This window comes from Pseudopipra pipra, chromosome 12 (assembly GCF_036250125.1).
Source record: "Pseudopipra pipra isolate bDixPip1 chromosome 12, bDixPip1.hap1, whole genome shotgun sequence".
NCBI lineage: Eukaryota > Metazoa > Chordata > Aves > Passeriformes > Pipridae > Pseudopipra > Pseudopipra pipra.
In genome coordinates, this window is record NC_087560.1 from 2,163,872 (window position 1) to 2,187,060 (window position 23,189).

At 42.3% G+C, this 23,189-nt stretch overlaps 1 protein-coding gene and 1 long non-coding RNA gene across 5 annotated transcripts in view; one reads left to right on the top strand and one right to left on the bottom strand.

The window, feature by feature from the left end:
• The window catches only part of TLN2 (talin 2), a 158,036-nt gene that overhangs the window by 23,313 nt on the left and 111,534 nt on the right, over positions 1 to 23,189 (top strand). For 3 of the 4 annotated variants that reach the window (XM_064668347.1, XM_064668348.1, XM_064668346.1), the window contains one exon: positions 21,280 to 21,362. The exons of the other annotated variant lie outside the window; for it this stretch is intronic. The gene's annotated coding sequence lies outside the window, so the exon portion shown is untranslated. The remainder of the gene's footprint in view (positions 1 to 21,279; positions 21,363 to 23,189) is intronic. 4 annotated transcript variants of the gene reach the window in all.
• On the bottom strand, positions 740 to 2,649 carry LOC135420661 (uncharacterized). The gene is made up of 2 exons (XR_010433660.1): positions 1,645 to 2,649; positions 740 to 1,080 (listed from the first exon to the last, which is right to left on the bottom strand). It is a non-coding gene; the product is annotated as an uncharacterized LOC135420661 (long non-coding RNA).

A 23,189-nucleotide genomic window follows, 5' to 3' on the forward strand; every position in this document is an offset into this window, starting at 1 on the left:
GCCTCTCCTGGAGAGGAGGAATGTTCACCCTGCCAGACCCAAAGCCAGCCAACCTCCACTGTGATGTCAGTCCAACAATAAAGCTGCTCCTCAGGCAGAGCTTCCCAAGTCACTTTTGGGCTTTTTGGCTTGCAAGGGGTGATCTGAGCAACGCTAAAGTTGCAGTTGAAACATTCTTTTCACAGGTGGGGCTGGTGCTTTCAGCCCCCAGTGCTGCCCCAGTGTCCTTGACTGGTGTTCACGTGGAGCTCCAGGAATGTCCCCAGTGTCATTCAGCTCCTTCCAGCCCTGGGCTCTGGGTCTGTGTGTGGCTGACTGGCTGTTGTGGCTACAAAATGTGCTACTTTTGGTTTAGTGTTTTCATGACTGTCCTAATGAAGGGCATTAAAAGGGGCTCGTGGTTCAAAAACTGTTCTAAAGGTTCTTTTTTTCTGAGGCAAATGGAATTTGGTGAGAGCTGCTCAGGGTTGCTGTAATAACTTGCACTCTGAGCTGCAGAGCTGGCTTAGGCAGCATGATAAGGAAAACTTCAGTGTTATGAGTTTTGGAAAGTTGTGTCAATTCATATTTCAGGAAATGTAAAGCTTGTAAGAAATTGTGCAGACTGGATGTTCCTTTGCCTTTTCTGGCAGTAGGGAAAGACCGCTCAGAACAGGGTCTTGAATTATTTCTCCTGAAGTTAAGGGCAAGGCATTGGTTCTTGTTTTAGTATTAAAAAAATGCACAGTTAAATCAGGTATTAAATGGTAAGCATTTTAGTTAAACTGTGTGCACACTGGTTCACGTTCTCTGAACCTCTTCGTAAGTAGGAGGGCCTGGCACTTCTTTTGCTTCTGTCCACATTTTAGCAGAATTCTTCTTCCTGTTCCTGTTGCTCTGTTATTCCAGAGTTGTCTACCTCTCTGCTTTTTTCCCCTTAGATTTCTGTGTAGTGTTCTCAAAGAAAAACAATCCAGTTTATATGACTCTGGAAATTATCTTGGTAATCAGGACATGTCTTTTCAGTCAACTCTGTTATCTGAAGAATTTTCTGATTTTTCTTACATCTCTGAGCTCTGGCTTCTGGAGAAAACCTGTTTCCTGAGAATAGGAAAGAGTTGTGAGAGAGCTTCAGTTTAAATATTCTTTTCTACTGAAGATTTTTTTCTTGTGTGTGCTTTCCATACTTCAAATAAATAGATGAGCATTCCTGGCTGGTTCATTTTAGAATGTGTCAGAAGCTGTTATCTTGGTACACCAATGGATGAGAAGTTAGTTGTCTTTTGAAAATGTATAAAGAAATACTGAGCTCAAAACACCTGCTTTGACAAATTAAATAAATGAACAAGATGCATTTTATAGATAAGGGGAGACAGATGGAAAGCTTAAACATTTTAGTGGTAATGAAATAATAGAATCCAAAGGTATAAGGAGCCAACAAGTAATGCTGGAATTATAGTACCAAGTTATTACACATAGTGTATAGTGAAAATATTGGTTTTATATCATCACTGCTTATATTATCATTGCAACAAAGCTCTTTTCCTGGAACCTGAGGTGTATAGGAACTGGAAATGCAGCCACCAGAAGGAAATGTAGAACAGCTCCCAGTGTTCAGAAGGTTGTTGAGTGTGATATTTGAAATAGTTGAAAGGAGTTACTCACGTGACTCTGTGATTTGTAGGGTCCTTCCATCGAGGGTCCTTTAAAGAAAGATCTTATTTAGATAAGAGATGGGAACAGAGTTGAAGTTGTTCTTTCTTGGCTTGGAGTGTTCACCATTATATTGAAAAGCTTCTGCCTGAAATTACGTGAGGTAAAGAAGAATTAGTGGAGTTTAATGCTCAGGACCTCTGAGGTTTCCAAACCATGGGAGTGCCCCATGCTTGCTCCCTTGGAGCCTTGCAGAGCAAACCTTGCCATGGGCCCAGAGCTCTGTGGCAGCTGGGCTTTGGTTGCTGTCCAGGGCCTGGGTTCTGTGCCTGCCTTAGCTGTGTGTGAGCAGCCAGCTGAGGAGGGCTCAGCTCTGCAAACTCCCTCTGCAGCTCAGGATTTTTTCCATATTTCAGCAACTGTTCTTTTGGTGGGTGGGAACTTCACAAACAGCTGCTGTGAGCAGAGCCTTAAAAGGTCTTGGGAAACTCTGAGGAAACTCTAAACCTAGAACAGACCCTGCATTGCAGCCATGGGTGTTGTTGGTCATCAAAACATGCATTCCCTGCCTGGGTAAACAAACAAGTATAGGCTTTTGTAAGGTTCTTGCAAGAAAGCTCAGTGTAAATTGAGGAAGAGGTGGCTTTTGTTTACTTGGGATCTTGATTTTATTTTGCAGTTGGGCATTTGAAAATGCTACCACCTCAAAAATCCAGTATGCAATTTAATAAGCAATTATGCAAAACAAAGAAAGCTTCCTGTTAAGCAGTTATGTGTGCAGGTGTTGTGTGATGAGTTTTCTGTTTGAATAATTTTGTCTTTCACCAAGTGATTAGATATCTCTGATTTTGAACTGGATTATTAAATACCAGACTGAATTTTAATTGCTTATGTGCACTTCAGAGGAGCTGGTTCCAGAAGGTGCTCTCATCACTGGGATGTACATTGGCATCCTGTTTGTCTTTCTCCTGTGATGCTGTTACTATTCCCTGTTGCCAGAATATCTGAAACAAAATTCCTCCCCCCCCCCCTCTTTTGCTTGGGAACTGAGGAGAACTATTCTAGGTGACAAGAAGAGTAGAAGAAGTGTTGGTTTACTAGGGAAAGGTAAGTAGATAATACAGTGATGATGACATGACTCTCTTGGACTTTGGGACCGAAAGATTTGGGGAAGAATTAGCAACAAAGCCTGTTGGATTACAGCCTGGGGAGGAGGAAATGATCACTACAGTAAACTGGAAAATATCCTCCAGTATAGGACACAGTGAAGAGCTTGCTGACTATAAATGCTGTGTCATGGGCAGCCTGTTGCCTTCAGTAGCTGAGTTCTTGATCTTAATGCATTTGCATGTGCAGTGTCTTGGAAGTGCAGTGAGTGCTGAGGTGTGGAGGACCTGGCACACTGCTCTGCACTGCTACTGCAGCCCCAGTGCCCACGGGGGCCTTGCTGGCATTCCAGAGGTGGGCCACTCCTCTTGACCTTCCCTGCATTCCTGGAGTTCTAGTGGCAATGTCAAACCAGAAAACTGGCTGCCAAGTGCTCAGCAGTGATGTGTTAAAGCCCTGGCATGAGGTGGCCTGTGTAGAGTAAAAATCAAGGAGGTGTAAGTCTCTGAGTTGAAGAAAAATGTTGCTGAGCAGCAGATGAACACTCATCCAGCAGTGTAACTTCAGCTGGTGTTGCCTGGGTGTACTGAGAGCTTGTTGCAGCCAGGAAGCTTAAAAGTGCTTGCTTTTCTTAAGCTCACATTGCTTAAGATTGATCTGCTTGATTTTTCTTCAAAGGTGAGTTGTTGCTTTTGGCTTCTGCAAATCTGTGACTGTGTGATTGATCAGAGCCCAGACAGGGCACTCTGGGAAGAGCTGAAAGCTCCATCTCCTGCCCAGCCCTGCTTATCTCTTGCTCTGCCTGTTGCAGTTCCAGCTCCCTGGGTTACCCAGCACTGTGACATCCCTCTGGCCACAACATTTCCTTGCTCCATGTGCCAGACACTCTCTTCATGCTTTTATTGCATGGCTGTTCACACACATCCAGCCATGGGACAGGATGAAGGCACCTTAGAGTTCCAGCAGGGGATCAGACTGAGTGCAATTATCTGTGCATTCCACAGGAAATGGGAGCACAGGCTAGGGTACTCTCTTGGGCATTTAGGTGGTTTTTTTTCTGTGAAGTAAAGTACTTCCAGTCATGCTGCTTTTGCTTTAAGCTCAGTCAAATATTTAGAGTTCATATGAGTGGTGTCAGCAAGGTAACATGCTCTCTTAAGAGGTGGCCAGAAAAGTAAATAGAAAAAAAAACTCCCAAAGCTGTATTAGTGCTGTGGAAAACCAATATACATGATTTCTGACAAGAGAGTTTTGCATTGATTGTGTAAAAATGGTGTAGTCAAATTTCACTGACATTTTTGCACTTCTCCCAATGTTTCTACTGCTTGAGCTTTGATGCTGCACTTTCAAGGTGACTAATGTGGTGATGTGCAGTGTATGAAGATAGAAGTGTGAAGGTCTGTTGGACTGAAGGTGCATGGCTGTCAGTGGTTGAGCTGAATGAGAAAAAGGAGGAAGAAATAGGTGTCTGCAGCCTTTTCTTCCTTATTGGAAGTACTGAGGGATCTAAGCCAGTCTTCAGATGGAAAACCTATTGGGATTTACATTTATTCAGTTTACATCCAGTGAGAGGTGCTCCCCTTAGTTTTTAACTGTTCACTTTGACTCTTGCAAACCATTTGGGGATCTTACTGAGAGTCTCTCTTCCTCCAGGGAATGTGGTTAAAAGAAAGGTGTCTGCAAACTTGTCAGTACAGATTTGTCACTGTCAGGCTCCATCTGAATCTTGATCTCATTACTGTGAGCTTCTGTTTGTTTTAGCAGGAGTTCAGCCACATTTCCATTTATGCAGAGGGAAAAGAAAAAAACACCTGCATTTTCCTTGCTGTTGTTGCTCTAATGTAAAACCTTTAATTGCTGAAGTTACTTGGATTGTCTTGGAACAAGAATTTTGTTTGAGGTGAATTAAGTGGAAGGAGAGATGCTGAGGTGTCTCAGTCTCAGTTGGATGCTTTCACTCTGTTAATGCTGCAGGTGCCTGTGAAACCTCTTCCTCTACAGACCCCTGCAACTGTTGTGGTCCTGGCTGTTGCCTTCAGTGTCCCCTATTGCTTCCACATGCAGCACACTCAGCTTGTTCATCATCTGGGTGCTCTCAGCTTTCTCTTTTTTGCAGCCTCAATGTCCTGGCTTGGCTTCTTGCCTGATTGCTGCAGAAGGCTTCTGAGGGAACAACTTCAGAAAGGTCAAGTTTCCTTAGTATGACAACTGACATTTTTTGTCGCTTTCAGTGGTTTCTTTTTTTCTCTTTTCCATTTTCAAATATTGTAAACTCTTCTCTGTGCCCGGTGTGATTTTTCTGTCGTTGGATTTGGTAGTAATTAAAGGTGTCCTGCACGTGGTTTAGATCAGTTCTTCTCTGGGGACCTAAACATGGTTAGGATTTGCTTAACCCTGCTAACATTCCTTTAGCTACAAGTGAGAGGCTGTGTTCCTTCCCACTGCATCCAGGGGAGGCTGGTTCAGCTGGGAGTCTGAGCTCTGAGCGTGGCTCAGCAAGTGGGTGACTTGAATATTGGAGAGCTGGGCAGGGGCTGTGGTGAGGAGGCAGGTAAAGCTGTAGCTCTGGGGGGGATTCACTTGCATAAGTTGTTTTTGAGAGCCACAAACGGTGGTTTCCTGGTTGTTCAGCCCCCTGTGGTTGCTCTGCCGTTCTCGGGCTTCTTATCATCCAATGTGAAAGCCACAGACAGTCTTTTCATGAGCACTGTGTGGGAGGAGGAATTGCTGCCAAATTCTTCTCGGTATCTTTCCCCTTCAGCCTGCTGTTTTCTACCCTTTGGCCTCCAGGTTGCACATTCATTGCTGGTCCTTTTAAATGCTGTATATTTGCTTTGGAAAGGGCACTGTTGTGCCTCTCCATACCCAGGGAATGGAGGCAGCTGAACCAATCTGAAAGTACTGAGGTCTGTGTGAGGCTGGCAAAGATTTCATAGCCTGGGTGCACAAAAGAAATGCTCAGTTCTGATCCTCTTCCTTTTGTGGTTTGTGTGGGTTGTTGCCCTTTCAAGGGTGAAGGGTTTGGAAACCACAGGACTTAGCTGTGACCTGGGAGTCCCTGAGAGTGTGGTGTCCCTGTTTCTGTCTCAGCCTGGTGTGCAAAGGCTCTTCACTGACAGGGACAGCAATTAATGTCTTCCCATCTTAAACTGAGGAATTAGTGCAGGCACCTTTGAGAGCTGAAAAGTGTGACAAACAAGATGTCCAAGTCCTGCCATGTGATGACTGAATTTTATATCTCTATAAAGCTTAACCTAGTCCACATGAACTTTCCATTAGGACTTGCATGTTTACTCTTAACAGCTCTTTGAACACATGCATTGCCTTTTAGACTTAAACAGTGTAACCTGAGATGGGAGCTGTAGTGCAGCAGCTAAATATATCCTCACAGCATAGCACACAGGCCCAGCATTCAGAAATGAGTTTTTGAAAATAAGGAGGACTTTGATATTTTTTTTATAACCACAGCACGTAAACAGTTATTTTTCATGTGGTAGTGTAATTTAATTTTAATTTATTCACGTGCTCTCCAGAGATACTGTTAGGGGCATAGGAGTTAGTATAATGAAGTTAATGTGGAGCAAATCAATTTAGGCTAAATGGTGATGTTTAGTTTGTGGAGGCTATGTATTTGCTTAAGGAACAGGGTGTCAGAGTTGAAGCTGTAGGCTACCATAAGATGGAAAAAAATCTATTCAATTTGATGGCAAAAATGGTTGAAATTTTTCTGAAGTTTCTACAGTGTTAATTGAATGTTAATGGAGAAATACATAGTTAGTGAGGATTTCTGTAAAGTTATTGCATGGAATGTTACATGCTGATTAAGCAGTTCAGTTTTGTCCAGTCATAAGAAATGTGGAATGGGGTAGAAGTAATGGCATAAGAAAACCTAAGTGGCTGCAATTGAATTTCATGCATTTTTATAGTACATAAGTGCTGAAATGAGAGACACTGGTGTTTGGCCTCTGCTCTTGGTTGAATTTTAACTATTAACGTTCTACTATTTGAAAGTTCTATTTGAACTGGTGGTGTGTTCCAGAAGTCAGAAAATTACCTGACTTAGCTGGATTTTGCTTGATTTTTAAACCCCAGCACTTTCCATGTAGGATTCTCCTGACTCTGAGCGTGTTACAGGCAGTGAGAGATCCACAGCTGGAAAACAAGAAGCAGTTTTGCAAACTGCATTTTGCAGGTGGGGCTGGATGAGTGTGTCCAGAGCATAAATGGCTTTAGGTGGTTGGACAGCAAAGCTTTTACACTGGACTGGATTTTTCTGCTCTGCAGATGCACTTGGATATGTTGGTTGAAAACTAATGCTCCAAGAGTGGACTTGGATGTGAAGCTTTTCCAGATGGTTCTGGCCAAGTTACAGGTGTCTGTAAGAAATACTGGGCTGACATAAGAAATGGTGTCATCTCTGTGGGGCAGCAAATAGGAAAGGAATAGGGTGCCAGCTTCCTCTTATGGCATGTGGAAGTTTGTTTTTGATTTTCCATTCAATAAGGAAATAAAGCTGTTTGTAGTCAAGGTCATTTGTCAGGTAGGCTGGAAATGATGCAGATAAACAGTTGAATGTAGTGAAGAACATTTTAAAAGTTAAGTTTCACTGACTGGGGACAGCTAGAAGTGGTAAACAGGTGTCAGATTTGGAAAGCTCACTGTGTAGAGAGCTGATGTAAAGCCATGCTGGTTGACTCTTTTGCTTCCTGGTTGTTCCTGTGAAGTACTGTGATTTCTCTTGGGGAATGCTAGGGGAGAATCAGCGAGGTTTGGTTCATTACCTGTAAGCTCCTGCACTTTCCAAGAGTTTTTGCCTTTCCAGAAACTCTGTGCCTGTAGCTGAGCTGGTATTTCATGGCCTAGATTTTAGTGGTTTTCTGCCTTTTCGTGGTTTAACAACTGTGTCAGTGCTGTCCTGGTTTGGATCCTGGTTTACCTTTCCTTCCACTTGGCTGGGCTGTCATTTAGACAGAAAGAAAACATGCCTGAAGTGGATAATAGTGCTAAAAAATGTGCATATTCACCTTTCTCCTGTTCGTTTTGGAAATTCCATTTTTAAAGGCTTGGCTTAGGCTGGATCAAGCAAGGCAACAGAAATCCCTGTAACAAACCTACCCTGGGCTCATAAGCCCTTGCACTCATAAGAAAGAGTGCAAGGTCAAACACTGGGTGCCAGAGTACATGTGAAGGAATCTGTGCAGTTGTTGGAAAGGTTTCAAAATGGGATGTGATGCTGAGAATAATTAGCAGTCCTAAAATATTGTTTTCAGCGGTGACTTGTTTACTTATCAGTGATGATGGTCAACAAAAATAGGAAATAACTGCAAAGTATGACCTAAAATCATTGTGTTCCTAAGGCAGAGGAAAATTCTGGCCTGCTCCCTGTCCAGAATGACCCTCTGGGTCAGAAAACCCTGGGGTTTTTTCCCCCCATCTCTAAGAAAATATTGTTTGACCAGAAACAGTTGTGTGGTGCATCCAGACTTAAGCTGATAAGTGAAAGACACCATATATACTGGTTGAAAATACCCTGTTTTTTCAGAAGTACTTTTGTAAGAAAAATACCTTTTGCCACAGTTTGATTTAAGAAAAAGGAACACCCTCCCCCAAAGTCACAGCAAAAAAAAAAGTTCTTAATTGAAAAACTATTTGCAAGGGTTAAGTCAGTCTTTATTCCAATCTAACATCATAGATTCCTTAGAAACAAATTTGAGAGAGATATCAGGATGCCTGGTTATTTAGTAGAAGAAATCAAATTTCTAGTTATCTTTAGCAGGTATAGAGTCAGTAATTATCTTGGATTTGCTACTTCTGTTTTTAAAATTTGATTACTTGGTAACATTCTGACTTAAGTATTGTCTAAAATCTTAGTTTTAGTTGTAGAAGTCATAGAATAACATAGAATAACAACTGTTTTGAGTATAATTCACATTTGCAGCTTGTGTGGGAAGGTGAATTCCACGGGAGACTGAGTTATGTGGTCCACTGACCTTCTCTGCAAACCATCTCATTATTGGAGGTTTCTCGTTGTGTGAATATTCAGTTTGGAGCAGGGACCTTTTGAAAATTTATGTTTCAGAGTTCCTAAGCACAGAAACGTGGGTTTTTGTTCTCTGGGCTAGGTTCAGGTGCTGTGTTGGCAGTGTCACCCCTGCAGTGCGCCGGGACAAGGTCACAGCTGGATTTGTGTGACTGGAACGTGCTCTGGTTGTTGACAGTGTCTCCTCACTCTCAACATCATATTGCTGTGCACAAAGCCCTGGTGGAATAAAGCCCTGGAATTCCAGTGCAGGTTTTTCAGGAGAGCTGGATTGAAGCAGGGCTTTCACAACCCCAAAGGAAGCCGTGGAGGTGGAACGTAACCTCAGGATTTGTGTGCTGGTGTCACTCACTGGGAGTGCTCAGCCTTTTCCTGCACTAGGTGGAATTGCTGTCCCTCACAGGGCAGTTTGGGGCCTTGGCATCTCTGCTGGAATTGTCACTTTTAAAGGCTTCCCAGCTGTGTGCTCAGGGGGGTGACTGCATTCAGGGAACAGGGAAAATGGACCCTGGGGCAGAAACCACGGCTCGGTTTTGGGACCAGTGGCAAAGCTGGGAGTGCTTGTAAATAAATCCCTGTGGAGAATGGGAGGCTCCTTGGAAGGTGTCCTGAAACTTGGTTGTTCCAAAGGAGTGCCTGGTGGGCGGAATTGGAAAGCTGTTGTGGAGCAGTTGCTGCTGGAAATGGAAGTTAAGGGGGAAAAAACTCCTTTGCAACTTGAAGAGGAAAACTTCAGGGAAATTGGGCTTTGAGTAGAGAGCACAGAAGTCTCTGGGAGAATGATAAGATGTGGACAATATTGATAGCTGTTGTTGTCATTACCATCATCATCATCATCTCAACTGTGTCTTCATGAGTTAAGGAAGAAACTCAGATCAATTGAAGGTGCCTGTGAATCTTCAGTCTCTCCACTTCAAACCTGCTGCATTTTCAGTGCATTTACTGCTGTTTAAAGCAAAACTATTTTCATTACTGAAATGTTAACTAACTTTACTTGTTGCCTTAAGACACTCCTGCCATTAATTACTCACAAGCACAGCTCACCACTTGCACAGTGCCTCTTGACTTTGAAGAAAGCTCCTGTGTTTTTGTGAGGGTATATTTGGCTCTCTTGTAGTGAAAACCCCCCAAATTGCCAAGGTCCTGTTTTGTTTGTTTGTTTGTTTGTTTTAAATGGCCTTCTTTGCAACTCCCTCCATCTCTGAAACTCCTAAGAGTATCTCTTTTATTGTCTCAGAACTGTAATTTTTGGGCAGGTGAGCATGGCTGGGTGTCCCTTTCTTCCCTGGAGCCTGATTTGTGTGAGGGTTTTGTGCAGCAAGTGACCTCTCAGTTCAACTGAACCACAGCTGTCAGGGTTGGAAGGTTCCTCAGATATATTTCCCTGCAGATATAATTATTATTGTTATGCATTTTATGTTGTCTTGATTTTGTTGCAAATTGCATCCATTTGTTTTACAAGTCCACTTGGTAAGAGTTGTACAGCAACCTTAAACACACTTCTTTGTGCAGAGGAATTTGCTCTCAGCTCTTTTGTTTAATGTGCCAGTTACTCATCAGATGACTTCTTTTGTTTTCCCGTTTGCTCAATGTCCTCCCTGCTGCCTGGGTCACAAACAGGATTGTAAAGATTATACCCATTATACACATTATATACATTACACCAGTATGTCTACTGAAAGTCACTGAAGAAAGAAATGAAACCTTCACTTCTGGTTTCTCATGCTCTCTCTTTTTTTTTTTTTTTTTTGCTGCTTTCCCTGTGACTAGAATTTCAGTATCATCATTTAATTGAAGTAATTCAGTCACTTCAGGCGTGTGTGTCCTTTGGACAGAAGGCATAAAAGCTCAGACAGAGACTGTCCATCACGAGGCTTTTTTACTTCCCCAACTATGATTGCTGTGAAAAAAAAAAGATCTTTTCTGCCACCTGGATTTCTTGAGCCTTCATTTCTGGGTCCATGTCCTCAGGGGCTTTTGCAGTGAGAGAATACTCTCCATCTGCACAGATTATTGTGCACTGGCAAAGACAGGAGGAGGTAGAACACAGTGCCAGAAGAGATGAGCCTTTCTCAATTGCACTGGGGAAATTCTGGGCAGTTTTGGAGGTTTCTTCAGGTTTAAGATACTGTATCCTTGGGTTTTTTTCCCTGGGAGAGACACCTCCCCCTCCAGCAATTCAGAAATATTTCAGAAGAATTGGATATTCTGGAAGTGATTATTTTACATGGCTAAAACTTTGTTCCTCAGCCCATTGTCTGTGTTTCTGGAAGCTACACTAATGCCATGCTGCATTTAATCTTCTATTTAATCCTAGAGTTGTAATTCTAAACACAAGACTTGATTGCCATCTTCACACCCTCAGACTGATGTGTCCCCTGTTGCTTTCTCACCAGGAAAAGCTTCCCCTCCCAAATATTTGCCAGTTGCAAGTTCAGGGCACCCTGCCAAGTGGTGAATATGTGAACCAGAAGTGAGGTTCTTCCCACATGCTGTTCCCCATGCCAGTCCAGAAAGAGGGTTTGGCATTGGATGTTCTTGGCCAGAATTGCTTCCAAAAGCTTGCTGTCCATCTGTCCCTCCAGCTGAGTGCTGTCCAAGGCGCCAGCAACACACAGTTGTGGGAGCCTTGAGTGTTAATCATTCATGAGAGCAGCTGGAGTGAAAGTCAATCCAGAAAACAGCTCTGAGTTGGGCTGCTCTGAGTTTCCAGCCGAGTCAGGAGCGTTGCTGCTCCAGTGTAGTGTGACACAAGTGGAATCTGTCACTGAAAAACATAATGAGGAGCACTTGGAAGTGGTTATGATAAAAATCCATGTAATACCTAAACCACAGATTTAGAAACACGGCAGTGAAGATGTGAGTTGAATGCAGACAGTGTCACTTGGCCTGTTGACCTGCTGAATGCTCCCTCCCCAAATACAGCTGTGTTCTGTCACCCTGCTCACTTCCCCTGCTCCCCCAGAATGGCTCGGGCACGACACTCTGCTGATCATTTCCCTCACGTTGGTTCACACATCCCTGTGATCTGGGACCCAAACCAGCATTCCCAAGCAGGTGTTTTAGTTGTTGCATTCCACAATCAGTTGTGTTCTTGGTAGACTCTTGTGTTTTAATTTCGAGTTCTGTGCCTTCTGAGAGCCAAAGCTGTCAGGGCAAAAGTGTCAGACCTCTGTGTCTCTGCTCCCTGGGTCCAGGCTGGGCTGGTGCAGTGCAGACCTTCAGATCTGAGTGTTCCACAGCAGCTTCACTGCTCATTAACCTGAGCAGACCTGGGTGAGCTGCTGCTCCTCTCCTGTGACATAATTCACATATCCAGGACGGTGAGGTCACTTGTCACCTCCGTGCTAACTTGAGCCAATAAAACCAGAAGTGCAGAGTTGACGTAGGTCATGATTATCAAATTGTGCTTTTAGTGCAAATTCTGAATGTGGTGCTTTGGATTTTTGGCAGAGAGTGGGGTAAAAAGGTTATGGAGTGTTACATGCAGTAACTCAGGGTCCCAAATACGTTGCACGTGTTTCAAGAAGCCTGATCTAAGGTTTGGGTTGTGTTCATCTGCCTCGATAAATGTATTTTTCTGCCTAAAAGTTGAATTTGGGCTCTGTATACTTGAAGAATTAGTACACAGGAAACATGTTTATTCTGAAGTGAGACTTTGGGATGAAAACCAGAGAGGTTTTAGCAGAGCTGTTAAGACAACTCAGCTGAGTTACAACAGTAATTTCTCCTTTCAAAATCTGGAAGCAATAAACACTTGAGATGTGCTTTCTGAATGCAGTGGAATCAATCCCTTGGGCAGACATTGTAAGAAAAAAATTCTGGAATTAACTTTAGGTATCAACTCTGTGAGACTGTGAAAATACTGAAATGTGATCTGCAGGCTGGAGCTAAGAATGCAGTGTTTTACCTCTTCCTTTTAAAGGCTTCATTCCCTGCTCACTGGTGTCACAGTGACCTGTTTCAAAAAGACCAGATAGGAAAATTGCTTGATTTACTTTTTTGGCTTCAACTCCGGGACAGTGAATGGAAAATTAGTGAAAATATCTCTTTCTTGGGTCTCAGTTATTGAAAGTGTTAGAAGTCAGTCCATTTTTTCCCTACAAACAGTTTGACTTGTTGCTGACATGCTGACAGTGTGGAGGGGCTGTGTTTGGGGAGTGTGTTTCGGTGTTGTTGGTTTTTTTTTTTTTGGTTTTTTGTTGTGTTTTTTTTGGTTTTTTGTTTTTTTTTTTTTTTTTTTTTTTTTTTTGTTTGTTTTTTTGGGGGGAGATTGTTTGGTTTGGGGTTTTTTTTGTTTGTTTTGTTTTTTTTAAGCCATGAAACCCTCCAGCTGTAGAGTGGTAACAACTTTAACTGCGTTTCTCCATCTGCAGCAGCACCGTGGCAGCTCTGCAGTCACCTTCAACGCCTGAAACCAGCCCTGAGTGACTGGATTGTTGAGCACTTCAAGCTTTTTGCAGTATTTAAGTAGCTCAGTTGACAGCACTTTGATAAAGTGCCTCGGGGTGGGGGACACCTGATTTAAGTTTCTTCCCAGCAATGTTCTGGAAGTCAGGGCTGGTGTGTGGAGCAGACTCACAGGAGTGAACTTCAAGGTGAACCCTGGCGAGGCAGGAGATTGGAAACCAAAATACCTCCAGTGTGGAGGGTGAATGAAAGGACGTTGTTTGGGGTTAAACCATCTGTGTACACACTTGGAGGTCTGAGTTCAAGACCATTTCAGTGCAGAAGTGTGATGGAGTTTTGCCTTCTCCTCAGCCTATTGAATAAATATATAATATTTATATAAAAAACCTTGATCTAAGATCACCACATATCTAGAAGTAGTGAAAGCATCTTGAAAAGGGTTATTTTGTGTTCTCCACCATAACTCAGGCCCTGTCTCAGCCCAGAAACATGTGCTGGGAAAGCTTGGTCTGTCAAGAGAAGACATCTCTCATCTCTCTTGCATTTACTGGGAGGGGGGAACGAGAAGGACATCGAGCTTCTCGTATTTCTGATTTCCATTCAGAGAACTAACAGCATGTATATCTTAGGTCTGTGTTTTTCAGCACTGCCTCTCCTTCTTCCCCCTTTTAAATAGCCATTCCAGGCAGTGTTCTCCCCCAGGACACAATAAGTGCTGTTCAACCTGTCTGTGAACACTGCAAAGCATCATTTCTGTTCTTTGGGGGACTTGAAGGGAAGCAATTAAAATGACAGGAAGTGCTTGGGACTGAAAGATTTATGTCTGTGGGAAGATCTTATGAAATTCAAAGCGTATTTTAATGAGAAAGAATTGATTTGGCAGCTGCATAGTTAAAGATGTGCTGTTTCTCTCCGAGACGTTAAATTAACGTCCTCCAAGACAGATCAGGCAGAAGGAGAACTGCTTTGTGCAGATCTGGTAGAGTGTATAGCAGTGATGTGTACACTCTGAAGATATACTAAATTCTCAGTCACTGAGGAACTCTAAGAAGTAGCAGTGATTAAAGCTGCCTTTTAAATTCCCCCTCCCACAGTTGCATCGGAAGACTTTTACCTCCTGCAAGAAAACAAGTGCAGGAGGCAGACACTCAGCTCCTTAATCCATTTAATGTGTCTTCACTCACTTGCAGAAATGGCTGTCACTTGGAGAGGGAAGTGTATCGAAGGTAATTTAAAAATCATGGTTTGTTAAGGTTGAAATGCTGTGTCTGAGGCTCGATACCAAGTCTCTGTGCTGGGAACGTGACCTCCGAGCTTACAGGAAAATCACCAAGTAGTGCCTTGGCCTTGCCTGCCCCAGGAATGATTCACTGGATGTTCTCCACGTTTTCTGAAGTTATTCTGAAGTTGTCTTTTCCTTACTGCTGGTGGGATTTTTCCAGCTGGGGTGTGTTTGGATGTAACAGATTTCCTCCCGTTGGGATCTCCTTGCCTGTGCTGAGCACGCTGAGGGTGCTGCCCTGAGGGGATGGGGTGTGGGAACACCTGAACCCATCAGAAGCTCTGCAAGGAGGCCGTGTGTGTTGGCATGTCTGAAGGGACAGTAACACCCCTGCACACCTGTGTGTGTGTGGAGTTGGCCCAGAACCACTTCCCTCCACGTCTCAGTGTAGCTGCATTTTCTTTGGTGACCAGCTTTGGTTCCGAGGAGGTCTGGTGCTGGTGCTGTTGGTTTGGAGATTCCCTGGAATGCACAAGGCCTGCTCCATCCAGGGTTTGTTGGCATGATAACAGAAAGGACTTTAAGTTTGTTTTGGGGAATTCTGGTTTGAGTTCTAAATACTTTCTCACTCCACACATCAGAAATTTATATGCTAACATGAACTTTGGATATTTAGTGTATTTGTGATTCAGTGTGTTTCTCACTGGCAGGGTAGTTAAAGTGTTGCCTAAGTTAAGTGTTTAATAACTTAAGTGTTTAATAACTTTCCTTATCAGAAGATAAGGAGGTTTTACAAACCAGTGCTCTTTAAAAAGAATCACTTCGGTCTAGTGAAGCAGTGAGGATAATATAAAAGTGGAAAATCCAGGTTTTATGTCTGTTGAAGCTGGGTTTCCAACACTCTGTATCTGGAGTCTCTGAACCATTACTATACCAACCCTTTGGATGCAAATAGGAGCAGCCCAGCTTTCGAGGAATGTGTGTGGAAAGTTGGCAAAGTTCCCGTGAGTCATGCCAGGGAAGTAAATTGTGTGCTTTGTCTGCTGCAGTGTGAAGGGGCTGGAGGTCTGTTGGGAACAGATTTAGCTGGCAAACTTCATTTTAACTATAAACAGCTTGAGTATTACCCCATTAGAGTGGCAGGTGTCCTGTCCTGGTAACACACTCTGAAGAAATTGGACCAACAGCAAAGCCTTGTGCTGTTTTGTTGTGGGGTTTTTTTCCTTTTCTTTTATTCTCTCTCTTTCACCTGTCCATTAAAAGATTTCTTTTATTATTTTATTGCCTGTTCAGCTCATGCAGCAACCCTGGACAGGAAATCTCAACTCCCAACACCCACACTGCTGATGACTTTATCAGCAGGTATTTAGCCAGGATTGGATGAGGAATTGCATGTCAGCATTGGAAGTAGAAGTATTTACATTGCAGACAGCCTCATAATTTGATTGGAACCTTGTGGGATCTCTTTCAAGTGGCATACTTAAATTAGAATTGGCATTGCAATAAGTTTTTTGTTTCAGGCAGCTTAACTGTTAGTACGTGTAATCAGGTGCCCTTGTTACCCTTCCTGCAAGGATTTTAATGTAAGACCTGGATCTGGTTATAGTTTTATTTTATATGGGGTTAAAATCTACCAAGTAGATAGTCAAGCTATTTAAAATGTTCTTGTTAATGTATTTTATTACATGGAAATGGTAGCCATTGTGATAGACAGTCATTTTAATTGCTAAGACTTCGGGTTTTTTCTAAAATGCCTTGTGCTGTAAATTCCTTTTTGGTCTAACTATAAGCCTAGCCTATTTGGTTTGGGGTTTTTTTGGTGAAAATGAAGGTTGGATATACTTTCCTGGAGAGTGAAGCTTGACTGGGGATTGGGAGCGGGGCCAGTGTTCTGTCATGGATTGATGTGCCTTTTTGGAGAAGTAGTTTGAAGGGAAAGGTGAATCCACTCTAGAAGATGCTTATTGAGGAGAAATGTTTGAGGCCTCAGTGATTCATGACTTAAAAACAAAGAGCAAGTTCTCATATTACTGTTTTTATGGTAGTTGCTTATGACAGCTGAATTCACACTTTCTCGTAAATATGATGCAGAATTTACTGGTTTTATTTATATTGCCCTGGGAGGGCAGAGGCTCAATAGTTGCCACTGAACCAGGGAATCTTTGCAATAGATTGCTGAATAAGTGATGCTGTAATGTGTGTCAGTGTAAATGGATGAGAAATCTGATTAATTTTGGCTGGAGTGCAAGGTCATATTTATATATTCTGAGTGCACAGGATCACAGCATCCTCAGAAAATAGACCCTGTGCTGGGGAATTTGTGATGCTGTGGAGTTGTGTTCATGGCTCAGCAGAGAACTGCAACTGTCCTAAGGTTGTTTCCATGAAAAATAGTTTATTGTCTTGTTTACATTGGTTAAACTGCTTGCAGATTGTCTGCTTGGAAATAAGGGATAATGCTAATGTGGATTCCAAATTCTGAAAGGTCAGAAGCGTGAATGGTACCCCAGTGAGGAAAGTACCATGTCCTTATTTTTAGGGACCTGTTGTTTCAATTACTGTGTGTTGTATTCCATGATGGTATCTGATGTATTTAGCTCTGTTTTTAAAGGACTTACTCTCTGCTCAAATCCAGGGCTAGAGATTTTTGTAATACATGAAGCCCCAAACTTACTTTCTCTCATCAGAGGAAAGGCTTTGCAATTTGGTACCAAGAACACAGACTGTTCTGGGCAAACATGTTTTAAAGAACTTACCAAGGGTGGCTGAATGTGAATATTTGCTGGAGCTTTTTCTGTAGTAGTATCAGTAATAGCAATAATAGTAATAAAATTGAAGCAAGTTACTATTTAACCGTCTTTGCCCACCTTGAAAGGAGTAATAATTTACATTAAACAACATTCTGTCCTTCTACTAGACAACAAAATTGGAACCTTTTGTTTTAAACTTCCTGAGAGGAAGCTGGGGTTCAGAGTAAAGTTTGAGTAATAACTGCTCCTTTATGGAAAACTATCGACTGCTCTTGGAGAGCCCCGAACAGGAGGCAAGGAGTGTTTGCCTGACAAAAGGTTCATGTTCAGGGAAACAGATGAATATTATTCACAAAAAGTTGGCTCAGCAGCACAATGTGAGAGATGAGATTTACATAATTGTGAAATTTCAGCAGTGTAGTTGACTTTAAATGATCACAATGGGCACTTGATTCCTGCTCTACACAAACACGAAGCCTGGAGAAGAACTTAATGCCAGACTTTGCTCCTGTGTTGCAGAATTTACTTGTTGTGCCTTTTCAGTTCTCCCCAAAACCATAATCCCAGATGTGCAGGTGGTTGTGAGGAATGGCAAACAGAAGCTGCAAAGCAGTAGTTCAGATCTGATGAGAGTGAGCAGGAGTGGATCCCTGGGGGCTGGGAGCTGAGTCTTGGCAGCTCAGTGCAGGGATGAGCTCCCACCATCTGTGAGGTACAGAGGAGGTCTGGCCTGAACACCACTTTGATAAACCTCCCAGTTTTGTTCCAACTGTGAGGGAAGAATTGCATTTGAGAGCATAGTTTCACCTGAGGGATAGTCAAATTTGGCTAAATGCTGAATAACTCGTGCCAGGAGGTGAATTCTGCTCATTTATGAAGTAGCCTTGAGGAAAGTAATAGAGACAGATAAGGAGGAAGCAGGGTTTGACAGAAGTCACAGGGCACAGGACATCTAAATTAGTACCTGAAATGGCCATTCAATACCTTTATTATGTGCAGGGAACATAAAGTTTTGAAGCATGGAACTACATCACAGAACTAAATTTCCTAATGTCTTGGGTGGGGGAGGAACAATCCACCTGTTTATAGCTTTAAAATATCAAGCAATTGGCAGATTCATTTGGCAGGGGTGATACAGCAATGTGGTGATGAATGCCAACAGGATTAAAACCTAGGAATCCATTCTCTGTAATGCACTATGTATTTGGATTCGGTTCTGGTTTTGACAGCAATGCTTGGGAAACAGCAACAAAAACAAACCACACAATCCAAAAAGCATAAACAAACAAACAAAACCACCCCACAAAACACGGCATGGGCAAAACACATGATAAACCCAAGGGAAATATGTGGAGGGGAACATCTTCCACATTCAGGAAACGTATGATGAGAGGATGCTGGAATTTATCCTTTTGGTCTCAGTGAGCCTGTAATCCAAATGCTACTGAATTAAACTATGTTATCACCAAGAATTTTGAGAATGCAGAATACCTAGGAAATCTTTCTAAAGGGCAAATTTACCTCTAATTCATAGTGTAGGAATCTGCAGTGGAATTGCTTTTCTTTATTCAGTTTATTTGGTTTTCTCATTCTGTAAATAACATCCCTAAGGTTTGAACCCAAAGCGTTTCATAGAAATGGAGCTGCAGCTTAGGAGAAAAGAGAAGGGGAGGAGTCAGGAGCTTATGCTAAGAAATACCCCAAATATTCAGCAAGTCCTGTGGAATTGTGTGTGAGCTGCCAGAACCAGGTGCTTTCTGCACTCCCTGCTCCCCTGCCATGGGTTTGGGAGTGGCAGGAAACAATCCCAGGGCTCAGGGAGCCCATTTGCTGACTGGGATTTTTGGGCAGTCTGCTTCCAGCTCTGCCCACATTCCAGGAAGTGAGGACAATAGAATAAACAAACAATGATTAATAGTGTTTTTTAGGCTCTCTTTATCTCCCTATTGATAAGTTAAAAAAAAAATATGGCTGCTTCAGCAGTAATTAACCCATTTGAAAAATGAATGTTGTTTCCACAGTGCCATTTGTTCAAGCTGGTCTTAAGATATATCATATTACAACAACTTTTGTTTTCCTCAGACTCCCCAAGATATATTCCTTTTTCTATGGTTAGATATTCTGATAACTTAAAATCTACTATTTAAAAATAAAATTTTCATTTTGAAGCATGGTATTCTACTCATTGAGTTACTCTGGTAGGATGTACAAATGAATTGTTTTGTTTCTTCCCTTGGTGTAAAATGTTAAGAGAGTAGTTCCTTCACCTCCTTCCTTCCCAGTGTGATTGACACTTAAATGAGTAGATAGACCCTCCTGATAAACTACTGAAAAATAAATTTCTAGTTCCCCATGATTGGTTTACAGCTTGGAAACAAAAACTGGGAGTTCTTTTTGTGTTTGTTTGGTTTTTAAGCAACAGTTCTGTTCTTAGAACTGCTTTTGAAAAGAGAAATTTCAAAGCAGTTTCCAGGCTGTTTAAATCACCACGGTGATAAATTTTCCAGCATGTATTGAGTTGGAAAGTTTATTTGGGTGCCTTTGTGAGGTGTGACTAGAAAGGAGCTGTGCTGGGACGGTCACTTCACTCTCTGCTGCATCATCTGGCTGTGCTGGGTTCTTCAGGCATTCAGGTTTGGATACAAGCCCACATGACCATTAATTGCTGATGGTCTGAGTAGAGGAGGAGATGCTTCCAGGCAGTGCTTGGTGCTCACAGAACTTGGGGACTTGAAAGGGCTTCTGATGCCTTTGTCAGCAAAGGACCAAAAATGAAAAGTATCCGGTACCAGTGACTGAAACACTTCACAACTGCATTTGGAACAGATTTTAGAAATGTAAGATATATGCAAAGTAGACTGCATTTACTCTGACCTGCAGTAAATGTATTAACCTGCACTTTGTGGTTGTGTTGGCATAGAGCTGATGTTACTAAAAAGTCCACTGAAAGGGAAAAAAATCCCTTATCCAACCAACCAAGACAAGAAAAACATCCTATGATGAATTTGTTCTATCAGAAATGTTTTTGCCAGCTTTGGTTGGTGATTATTTGCAAGGATTCTTTTGTTGCTGTAGGTTTTGCTCAGCTGAAAGGCATTCCCTGCTGGGGAACTGTATACATGTGCAGCTTTATTCTTTCTGAGTTGGTCTTTCTAAATTGATCCATAAAGTAGTTTGAAATTTGGAGAGCTGTTGTGGATCACCTGAATTTTTAGGTTGTGGTAAGAGAGTGCTCTGAGAGATCTAAAAGTGGGGAACCTTCCATAACTGCAGTCTGGAACATAAGCCTTGGTGAGCAGCAAGATCTAGGCTGGACATAAGGCTGGGCCTGGAAAAGTGTTTCGAGGTGCTTAGAGAGAAGGTGGTGTTTGGTTCATAGCACTGTGGGGTCTGGAATTGCTGAATTGCAGTTTATGTTGGTGTGCAAACTGCTTTGCCCATCCTCCTGGTTATTTAACCAGTATGCTGTATTAGCTTTTGTTTCGAGTGAGAACTAACAAATGATTCTAAAAATCCTGGGGGGTGGGGGGGAAGTGACATCAAAGTCTTGCAAAACAAAGCCTGAAAACAACCAAAGAAGCAAACTCATCCCCTCAAAACAGCCAGAGCCTTGAAACAGAGTTTGTCATATTTTAAACACAAACCAGGACTCCAGTTCTGTTTTCACTTTTTCTGCAGTCACACTTTCAGAAGGGGGCTCACTGTGAGGGGGAATTAATTGGACAGAGAGGTGCTTTAGACTGTTATTCCACACAGTAAACCATGGAAAAGCAGAGTTAATGCAAAATAGATGCTTTGAGAGGTCAGTGTGATTGTTTAATTCATGTTAACACCCAGCCCTGTGCTGTGTTTTCATCATTGACCAGGCAAAGTACTTACCTGTAAAAACTCAGCGTTCATTTACTATGAACTTTTTCCTGTGTGTAATTTGGAAGCCTGGATTGAATTTTGTTTTCTTGAACACAAAGCTGTTCATTTTGGCAGTGCACATTCTGACTCCCAAAGAGAAAAGGAGACTTATAACTTCCTGAGTTGCTTCCTTTCCAGTGTGTTGACTTCAAAATAGAAATGAGTGGACTGGGAATAAGAAAGTAATTTGTTTGTATCTTGTGTTACAGACCTGGTTACTGGAAGCCGCCCACGTGGTCAAATAGTACTTTCAGACAACCTTATTTTCTATTAAATGAAGTTTAATTTTGAGGTAAGGTCCTGTTTAATTTTCTTTGTTATGCCTATGAAGACATAAAACCCACTACAGTAATTTAAAAATTTTTATCTGCTGCTTGTATATATATATATATATATTAGTGTAAAACTTTCTTTAGAGAATGTGTGGCTGTGGTTATGAGGTGAGAAATCAAACTGAAAAATAAATGTGATTCATGAATATTGAGGTGCCAAGTAAATATTGCAATTAACAGGCTGGAGATTAACGTGACCATCACAGACAGGGACTGTTTTTAAACAGTTTCCAGGGAGACTGGGGAATATGATCATGTAATAAATGAGTTCTCTAAGCCTTAGGAAAAAGGGCTGTGCCTTTCACTGGTATGAGAACAAATAGCTGAGAAGATGACTTAACTGTTTCATCTTAGCACATGTAAGAGGTGGCAAAAAGAACAAGGAAAAATCATTACCAGGATAATTTCACAGCTACATTACCATTTCCATAGTGTACTGCTCTCAGAATGTCACAAAGCAGTAAAACTGGCTCTGGGCAAAGTGTTGATAAATCTGTCTCCATATTCTTAATCTGTTGGAGTTGCTTTGACCTTGTACACAATTACTGTTCTAAATGTGTCTCTGGCTTTGACTGCTCATCTGGAAATGGTGCTTGAAATACTAAAAGGTCGCTAATGGAATTTTGTCCCGCTATTCTCCGTGTTTGAAAAATGTCTTTAGTGAACTTTCAAAGCAGCCTATAATTAAAGCAGCATGTCAGTTTGTATCAGATATGTCTCAGGACAAGGTTAAGTGAAGGTGTTTTAGGTACAGATTGAAACAGGCCTTGCTAAGAGCAATAACAGAATGTCTGAATTCCGCCTGAACCGTTTGAAGTCTGCCAAGCTGACTTAGAGCTTTTGGGGAAGATGTGCCCTTTCTGAGCACGGTGGATGTAGGAGGAGGGCTGACCTTAGATTAGCACACAGTTGGCAGTGTGCTAGGCTAAGGATAATCTGATTGCCTTGTAATGTTTGCACACACTGTTACACCCTGACCCAAGTTCAGCGGGGTTTCGGGGTCTCTGTGGAAGGAGTAGCAGCTGTTTTGGGGCTCCATCCTGTTCTCTTCAGAGATTTAGGTTTTCCTCAGGCTTAAAGCTGTTCAGAAATTTTTATAAGGATTACACAAACTTCTGATTTCCATCCTTCCATATCCAGTAGCTGTGAGCTTTTTCCCTTGGGGGCATGGAGTGCTCTTGAAGCTGGAGCAGAAGGAATGCTGTGGTGCTTACTTGGAACATTCACTCTGATGTACCTGAGCTTTCCCTTGTGTCTCATGACTTTGTTGTCCTGTTCTGTGGCTGTGACAGAGATGTTGATTTGATGGGTACAAGGTGTTCTTGCTCAGCCTTTCTGTTTTCACTGGTGTTGGTGATTCTGGTGGTAACTGAGCCCTCTGCAGTCCTTTGCTGTAGGTCTTGTTCCCTCCCTCAGCTACGCTTTTTTAACCTCTTTACCCTTCAGTATGTTTTACTCCAAGTTCTTTTGACTAACCCTGTTTGTTTCTTCTGTTGAAAAAGTGTTCTTATTTAATAAAAAATAATTTAGCACAGAGCTGATGTCTCTACCAGGAACCTGATGTCCAAAAAAACTTGTTTACAGCCGGCACTCACCCTTTGAGATGGTGTGGAATGTTTAAGTATTGAGACCCTGTTGTTCCTTCCCTTCCTCCTCTGCTCAGTTGCTGGCCTCAGGAAATGAGCTCATTCAGCCTTGGTGCAGTACCATCTGCCAGAGAACTGGTATTTTAGGTGTTGTAAACTGGTTGGTAACTGGGGATGGAGGTTGGAAGAGCAGGAAAAGCT